Source organism: Schistocerca piceifrons, chromosome 1, assembly GCF_021461385.2.
Source record: "Schistocerca piceifrons isolate TAMUIC-IGC-003096 chromosome 1, iqSchPice1.1, whole genome shotgun sequence".
Taxonomy (NCBI): Eukaryota; Metazoa; Arthropoda; class Insecta; order Orthoptera; family Acrididae; genus Schistocerca; species Schistocerca piceifrons.
This window is the reverse complement of record NC_060138.1, coordinates 80,565,990-80,575,160: the sequence shown is the minus strand read 5'-3', so window position 1 is coordinate 80,575,160 and position 9,171 is coordinate 80,565,990. Positions and strand designations below refer to the sequence as shown.

Sequence of the window (9,171 nt, the reverse complement as noted above, 5' to 3'; positions counted from 1 at the left end):
AAGAACAAGTTCCACGTTTCCTAGTCCACCGATTAGTTTGTTACGAAGCAAGCAACTCTTCAAAGAGGAAGCAACTCCCCAGTAGCCACTACTGCAACGCAAGAAACTCGCGCTTGCCTTATTACAAAAATCTGGCTTAGATTCACAGCTGATTTGTGCCCGGGAAGACAGAAGGGGAAGGAGCGTCTCACGGTAGTACTTGTATATCGCACCGTCGCGGCGCCGATTCGCAACCCTAGCCGCGCGGAGTCAATGCATTTATGAAGGGGCTGTCCCAAACGAGTTTGTAGCGGTAACTGTTTTATCGATGTGAGTAAACAGGGACAGTAAAACACCAAGAAACTCCAGTACTCCACCAGTGATAAAGTAGTGCTGATGCACGGCGGCAGTAGTCAGCGTGGGCCAGAGTGGTACACGCTTTCCGTTGACGCTGGGTGTGGCATGAAATACGTGGAGTATCTGTTTGAGCCAACTCCATCTGCACGTCTATCTACAGAAACATCAGAGAAAACTGACAACTCTTAGGAGACACTCGGTGCATATACATTATTTGATCAACAGTATCTGGACACGACTAAGTAATGCGGGATTGACAATTAGATATTAATAGTCGTCGAACAGCCAGTACAAAGAGAAACGTAAAGCATTTTCAGTAAAGAAACAATAGTAGTGGGATGGGTCGGTCGGGAGAGCTGTCAGCAACTTGTAGTCATTGGGTGTCAACTGAGTAAGAAACCGATCAGGGACATAAAGCATTCCGTCTTCCGGCTACAAGTGGCCCATCGGGACCGTCCGACCGCCGTATCATCCTCAAATGAGGATGCGGATAGGAGGGGCGTGTGGTCAACACACCACTCTCCCGGTCGTTATAACGGTTTTCTGTGACCGGAGCCGCTACTATTCGGTCGAGTAGCTCCTCAATTGGCATCACAAGGCTGAGTGCACCCCGAAAAATGGCAACAGCGCATGGCGGCCCGGACGGTCACCCATCCAAGTGCCGGCCACCCCCAACAGCGCTTAACTTCGGTGATCTGACGGGAACCGGTTTATCCACTGCGGCAAGGCCGTTGCCAATGAGGGACATAAGAACCCTGTTAAAGTTGCACACTTAGACCTTTGGTGGTGTAATTGTGAAGTGTAGGGGCTAAGCAACAATCACAGCTACACCAAGCAGACCGTATGTACTGACACAGTGGACCGTCGAGCATTGTGAAGCGTAGCTTCCGTCTATATTTAATAGTAACCTCAAAATCAATCTTTAAAGATACTAAAACGAATAAAATTTACGTAAAGTATTTATTTTCAGAAACTGTTACGCAGAGTAGGCACGCTTCAAGAGGGATGGAGTAGGAAATTAATGCCAATTTGAAATATTTCCTTTAAGCTGACTTTAAAAAAAATTTCTATCGCATTTATGATTTTTAATGAGGCTAATGTGCCGTATTGGCTCCTAGCATTGATTAGTGGCATTTGACTACGCGAATTATTTAAATTCTCAAACATTGGAATATTAACTGAAATATAATCGGACTTCGTATATAGTGAAGGCAGATTCTTTTAGAAATAACGAAAATGTCTAACGATGGTGCGCGGCTGCTAATTATTATTCAGATGAGGGTGATTACATGATACGTTTATCTCAACAATTGAGCGCTAAATGATCAGAGAGAATGCAAGTGAACAATTACTGATAATATATAAAAGGAAACAAGCGATGTGCGCTTAAGAGACAAAGGGTTTTACGTTATTAACGTAATCGTTGACTGCAGGTTTCCTGTACTGAGTACTTGCCATGCAGTGGCATGTTGTTATTCGGCTTCATCAGTTTTGCGCATCGTATTTGTGTTCGGTAGACAGAGCACAAAGGAATAATATGAAACGCTACAGGTGGTTCGAAAAAAATCGCATGAGATCAGCTGAAGGAATGACTCGTGAGTTCCAAAGTGGTACCAGCACTCCAGCAGTCGCAGTGACTGTGCCTAGATCGGTACAACGAATGGGTATGCTGGTCAAGAAGGTCCTTACAAGTCAAACTTTTCTGTGGCCAGTGCTGAGCGATGCTTGAGAAGGTGTACAGAACGACGACACTGGACGGTGGATGACTGGAAACTAATGATCTGGAGTGATGAATCTCGCTAAACTTTGTGGCAATCTGATGGTTCTGGCGAGTGCCTGAAGAACGTTATATGACGTCAGGTATAGGGCCAACAATGAAGCGCGGAGAGGGTGGTGTTTCAGAGCGTGTTTTCGCGTTTAGAGAGTGGTAGCCTTATTGCGCTTAACTAAACGGTAAATGTCGAATAATGCGAACATATTTTACAGCGTTGTGTAGAGTCTACACTGTCTTATACTGACGACTTAATGAGTTGTACGTTGTTACCCTTAAGGCTATTTGGAGCCATCAAGGGCATTCCAAGCAAGGAAATCGGAGATATAATGTACAGAGCAGGCATATGTGGTACCGTTTAGGTTATCAGAGATAAATAGTAACACTAGAGCCATGCAAATTGCAAAACGCTCTGTGCAGCTGTCCCAAGGGTGAAGTTTCATTTCAAAGAATTAACTGGTAACTCCATCCATTGCCTAGAAGCTGTCGTAAAGCTTCACTGTAGAAGATGGCCACGAAAAGGCACGTCTTAGAAGAGGCAGCAAGTTTGACACTTGCGGCTGAGGACTGCAACGTCGGTGGGTGTACACAGGTTAGAGTGCTACTACAGCAGTCCCCACCCACAGATTGGCGGAGGGCGGGGCCAAGTGACGTCACTGTTGTTGCTGGCCGTAATAGGAGTGGCAGTGACACTTGGCTTTCAGCTGAACACTTGATACCAAACTTAGAGTTTGTTAACGTAAAATCTAGAAGCATCCCTATCTACCGAGTAGGAGTAGGGAAGGAATCTAAATGTGGTTGGCCAGAGGCGCCCAGGAGGTGCAGAACACCTCGCTATACTGGCCCAACCTTTTTAAACGGCAGTGAATTGGTGGTCGAGCGTAGGAAGGGAGAAATGGTGCACCGCCACGAATCTTTAAAAACCCGTGTGTTTGTATTCAGAGGGAGTTCTCAGTCAGATCGCAGGGGCGCCGACTCCGTGTCAGTGAGCTCCGACATTTTTGTTTTCCCACTTGGACTGCTGCTCTCACGTTTGTACTTAATGCGCTGCTAGTGTTCGCTACTTCTGTTAGCACGTGTCCCAGTGACTTCAGACACTACCTTCTGTTGCGCATCTAATTGCCTCCTTTGCTTTTTGTAATGTTTAGAATTAGCCTTAAGTGTGGTAGTTAGTCTGGTCGCAACAGATAGTATTATTCAGACCCCTGAATTCCTTGAGCATCCTGCTGCAAGCACCGTGTCGAGACCCAAAGTGCCCTGTTATAGTGTTTGGCGCTGATCTAAGTCATCAACCTGCCTTCACTGGAAATTATTCTTTCAACATTTGCTCCTCACCGCTAGGAAATTGCAGACTGGCCTTAAACCCCATAACTTCCCTCCCTGCTGTGTCAGGGCACGACAACAGTAGAGGAACAGTTCATAGACCACAAATGTTTCGTGTCAGCATGAAAATGCATCCTGCCATAAAGCACCATCTGTGAGGCTGTGATTTGCGGATAAGAGCATTCGCAATATTGACTGACCTGCCCACAGTCCCCACCTGAACCCAACAAAACAGTTTTTTAGACTTCTTAGAAGGCGACATCGCTCCAGACGGCGGCGTCCACCATCAGTACCTTCTCTGGTTTCTGCTCTTGAAGAGAATCGACTGCCATTTCTCCACAGACACTAAAACAGCTCACTGCAAGTGTCCCTAGCGGTGTTCAAGCCGACATAAAGGCGAAGGGTGGACGAATATTAATGTCCACTTGGGTATACACACAAAGACACAACTCATTATTCCAACTGGGCTTTTCCCATAACATTACTTGATTTACGCTGACTTCTATTACCAAGTTTAAAACCGAGCGAGGTGGTGCAGTGGTTAGCACACTGGACTCGCATTCGGGAGGACGACGGTTCAATCCCGTCTCCAACCATCCTGATTTAGGTTTTCCGTGATTTCCCTAAATCGTTTCAGGCAAATGCCGGGATGGTTCCTTTGAAAGGGCACGGCCGATTTCCTTCCCAATCCTTCCCTAACCCGAGCTTGCGCTCCGTCTCTAATGACCTCGTTGTCGACGGGACGTTAAACACTAACTACCTACCTACCTACCTACCCCCAAGTTTAAATCTGTATATAGGATCTTTTATGTTTCCTACTATGAGAATTTGCTTATTTACATCGAATCCTTAGAGGCAGGAGGTAACACTTGTAGGTAGGGCAAAAACCGCTAGAAACGTATTTTCTGTTCTAGTTTACGTCCGTTGTAGAATATGACACCTGCACCCTGGATAACGCTAAAGGAACTAGCACAATCGGCGCCAGAAGTCGTTGCGAGCTCTTGCCACTTACACCTCATATCAGTTCATGTGATGTACTATGCCGTACTCTAAATCCATACATATTATAAAAATGGATGTACTTAAATGCGTAAATTCCACATTTCCTCATAATCACCTGGACCGATTTCAACAAGACTTGGTACAACAGTCGCTGTGGGGATAAGGAATATCTGCCTATCATAGTTCAGTAGATATGATGTCGTAAACAACGAGATGCATGAAAAAATGCCACATCGTGCATTACTTCTAAATTTATTGTTTCTGTGCTACTAACTTTATACGCAGACAGTATCCAGCTATGCCGCTAAATGTACTTACACAAATACGTCATTGTACGATACATAGTTCAAGAGGTATGACCTGTAAGCACTGAGGTACGAGAGAAAATGCCGCATCATGCATGAAGTTTTAATAGATTTATTCTTTAGAACTAAGACATTCCCACAGTCGAGTGAATGTAAGGGAATACATGACACATGTCAGTCAGATTTTCTGATAGCTTTCAACTGCGGAGCGCAAACCGCTGTAGGCGGAAACAATAGCTGTCTATAGACCTATGAAGAGGCGTTGCCACATACACATTTATAAAATCTCGTTGTACGCACGCGATGCAGCCCTGCCCTGCGTACAGATACCGTCCTGGATCATCTCACAGCGAGTCTACTGCAGGAATACATATAAGGTAAGATTAATTAAGAGGAAGATATTCGTCTTCGTCACAGGTGAAACATGTTTGTGTATTGTAGACATGCTGTGCCTTTTTTTTTTTTTTTTTTTTTTTTTTTTGGTTTGATGCAGCCCGCCACGAATTCCTTTCCTGTGCTAATCTCTTCATCTCAGAGTAGCACTTTCAACCTACGTCCTCAACTATTTGCTTGACGTATTCCAATCTCTGTCTTCCTCTACAGTTTTTGCCCTCTACAGCTCCCTCTAGTACCATGGAAGTCATTCCCTCATGTCTTAGCAGATGTCCTATCATCCTGTCCCTTCTCCTTATCAGTGTTTTCCACATATTCCTTTCCTCTCCGATTCTGGGTAGAACCTCCTCATTCCTTACCTTATCAGTCCACCTAATTTTCAACATTCGTCTATAGCACCACATCTCAAATGCTTCGATTCTCTTCTGTTCCGGTTTTCCCACAGTCCATGTTTCACTACCATACAATGCTGTACTCCAGACGTACATCCTCAGAAATTTCTTCCTCAAATTAAGGCCGGTATTTGATATTAGTAGACTTCTCTTGGCCAGAAATGCCTTTTTTGCCACAGCGAGTCTGCTTTTGATGTCCTCCTTGCTCCGTCCGTCATTGGTTATTTTACTGCCTAGGTAGCAGAATTCCTTAACTTCATTGACTTCGTGACCATCAATCCTGATGTTAAGTTTCTCGCTGTTCTCATTTCTACTACTTCTCATTACCTTCGTCTTTCTCCGATTTACTCTCAAACCATACTGTGTACTCATTACACTGTTCATTCCGTTCAGCAGATCATTTGATTCTTCTTCACTTTCACTCAGGATAGCAATGTCATCAGCGAATCGTATCATTGATATCCTTTCACCTTGTATTTTAATTCCACTTCTGAACCTTTCTTTTATTTTCAGCATTGCTTCCTCGATCTACAGATTGAAGAGTAGGGGCGAAAGGCTACAGCCTTGTCTTACACCCCTCTTAATACGAGCCCTTCGTTCTTGATCGTCCACTCTTATTATTCCCTCTTGGTTGTTGTACATATTGTATATGACCCGTCTCTCCCTATAGCTTACCCCTACTTTTTGCAGAATCTCGAACAGCTTGCACCATTTTATACTGTCGAACGCTTTTTCCAGGTCGACAAATCCTATGAAAGTGTCTTGATTTTTCTTTAGCCTTGCTTCCATTATTAGCCGTAACGTCAGAATTGCCTCTCTCGTCCCTTTACTTTTCCTAAAGCCAAACTGATCGTCACCTAGCGCATCCTCAATTTTCTTTTCCATTCTTCTGTACATCTAAATCCATACATATTATAAAAATGGACGTACTTACATGCGTAAATTTCACATTTCCTCATAATCACCTGGACCGATTTCAACAAGACTTGGTGCACGTACCCCTTACTGTCAGACAACAGTCACTGTAGGGATAAGGAATACCTGCCTGTCATTGTTCAGGAGATATGATGTCGTAAACAATGAGATGCATGAAAAAATGCCACATCGTGCATTACTTCTAAAGTTATTATTTCTGTGCTACTAACTTTATACGCAGACAGTATCCAGCTATGGCGGTAAATGTACTTACACAAATACGTCATTGTACGATACATAGTTCAAGAGGTATGACCTGTAAGCACTGAGGTACGAGAGGAAATGCCGCATCATGCATGAGGTTTTAATAGATTTATTCCTTAGAACTAAGACATTCCCACAATCGAGTGAATGTAAGGGAATACATGACACATGTCAGTCACATTTTCTGATAGCTTTCAACTGCGGAGCGCAAACCGCTGTAGGCGGAAACAATAGCTGTCTATAGACCTATGAAGAGGCGTTGCCACATACACATTTATAAAATCACATTGTACACACGCGATGCAGCCCTGCCCTGCGTACAAATACTGTCCTGGATCATCTCACAGCGAGTCTACTGCAGGAATACATATAAGGTAAGATTAATTAAGAGGAAGATATTCGTCTTCGTCACAGGTGGCTCAACACAAAAGTTTTGTCTCAAGTACAGATAGTGTTGAGGATCAGTGGACAAAGTTCAAAACCGTCGTACATAATGCGTTAGATGAGTATGTGCCAAGCAAGATCGTAAGAGATGGAAAAGAGCCACCGTGGTACAACAACCGTGTTAGAAAACTGCTGCGGAAGCAAAGGGAACTTCACAGCAAACATAAACATAGCCAAAGCCTTGCAGACAAACAAAAATTACGCGAAGCGAAATGTAGTGTGAGGAGGGCTATGCGAGAGGCGTTCAATGAATTCGAAAGTAAAGTTCTATGTACTGACTTGGCAGAAAATCCTAAGAAATTGTGGTCTTATGTCAAAGCGGTAGGTGAATCAAAACAAAATGTCCAGACACTCTGTGACCAAAATGGTATTGAAACAGAGGATGACAGACTAAAGGCCGAAATACTAAATGTCTTTTTCCTAAGTTGTTTCACAGAGGAAGATTGCACTGTAGTTCCTTCTCTAGATTGTCGCACAGATGACAAAATGGTAGATATCGAAATAGACGACAGAGGGATAGAGAAACAATTAAAATCGCTCAAAAGAGGAAAGTCCTCTGGACCTGATGGGATACCAGTTCAATTTTACACAGAGTACGCGAAGGAACTTGCCCCCCTTCTTGCAGCGGTGTACCGTAGGTCTCTAGAAGAGCGTAGCGTTCCGAAGGATTGGAAAAGGGCACAGGTCATCCCCGTTTTCAAGAAGGGACGTCGAGCAGATGTGCAGAACTATAGACCTATATCTCTAACGTCGATCAGTTGTAGAATTTTGGAACACGTATTGTGTTCGAGTATAATGACTTTTCTGGAGACTAGAAATCTACTCTGTAGGAATCAGCATGGGTTTCGAAAAAGACGGTCATGTGAAACCCAGCTCGCGCTATTCGTCCACGAGACTCAGAGGGCCATAGACACGGGTTCACAGGTAGATGCCGTGTTTCTTGACTTCCGCAAGGCGTTCGATACAGTTCCCAACAGTCGTTTAATGAACAAAGAAAGAGCGTATGGACTATCAGACTAATTGTGTGATTGGATTGAAGAGTTCCTAGATAAAAGGACGCAGCATGTCATTCTCAATGGAGAGAAGTCTTCCGAAGTAAGAGTGATTTCAGATGTGCCGCAGGGGAGTGTCATAGGACCGTTGCTATTCACAATATACATAAATGACCTTGTGGATGACATCGGAAGTTCACTGAGGCTTTTTGCAGATGATGCTGTGGTGTATCGAGATGTTGTAACAATGGAAAATTGTACTGAAATGCAGGAGGATCTGCAGCGAATTGACGCATGGTGCAGGGAATGGCAATTGAATCTCAATGTAGACAAGTGTAATGTGCTGCGAATACACAGAAAGATAGATCCTTTATCATTTAGCTACAAAATAACAGGTCAGCAAATGGAAGCAGTTAATACCATAAATTATCTGGGAGTACGCATTAGGAGTGATTTAAAATGGAATGATCATATAACGTTGATCGTCGGTAAAGCAGATGCCAGACTGAGATTCATTGGAAGAATCCTAAGGAAATGCAATCCGAAAACAAAGGAAGTAGGTTACAGTACGCTTGTTCGCCCACTGCTTGAATACTGCTCAGCAGTGTGGGATCCGTACCAGAGAGGGTTGATAGAAGATATAGAGAAGATCCAACGGAGAGCAGCGCGCTTCGTTACAGAATCATTTAGTAATCGCGAAAGCGTTACGGAGATGATAGATAAACTCCAGTGGAAGACTCTGCAGGAGAGACGCTCAGTAGCTCGGTACGGGCTTTTGTCAAAGTTTCGAGAACATACCTTCACCGAAGAGTCAAGCTGTATATTGCTCCCTCCTACGTATATTTCGCGAAGAGACCATGAGGATAAAATCAGAGAGATTAGAGCCCACACAGAAGCATACCGACAATCCTTCTTTCCACGAACAATACGAGACTGGAATAGAAGGGAGAACCGATAGAGGTACTCAAGGTACCCTCCGCCACACACCGTCAGGTGGCTTGCGGAGTATGGATGTAGATGTAGATGTAGATGAA

At 44.0% G+C, this 9,171-nt stretch overlaps 1 pseudogene; it reads right to left on the bottom strand.

The window, feature by feature from the left end:
- Positions 1-954: 954 nt before the first annotated feature.
- Positions 955-1,072, bottom strand: LOC124722013 (annotated as a pseudogene).
- Between the last annotated feature and the right edge of the window lie 8,099 nt (positions 1,073-9,171).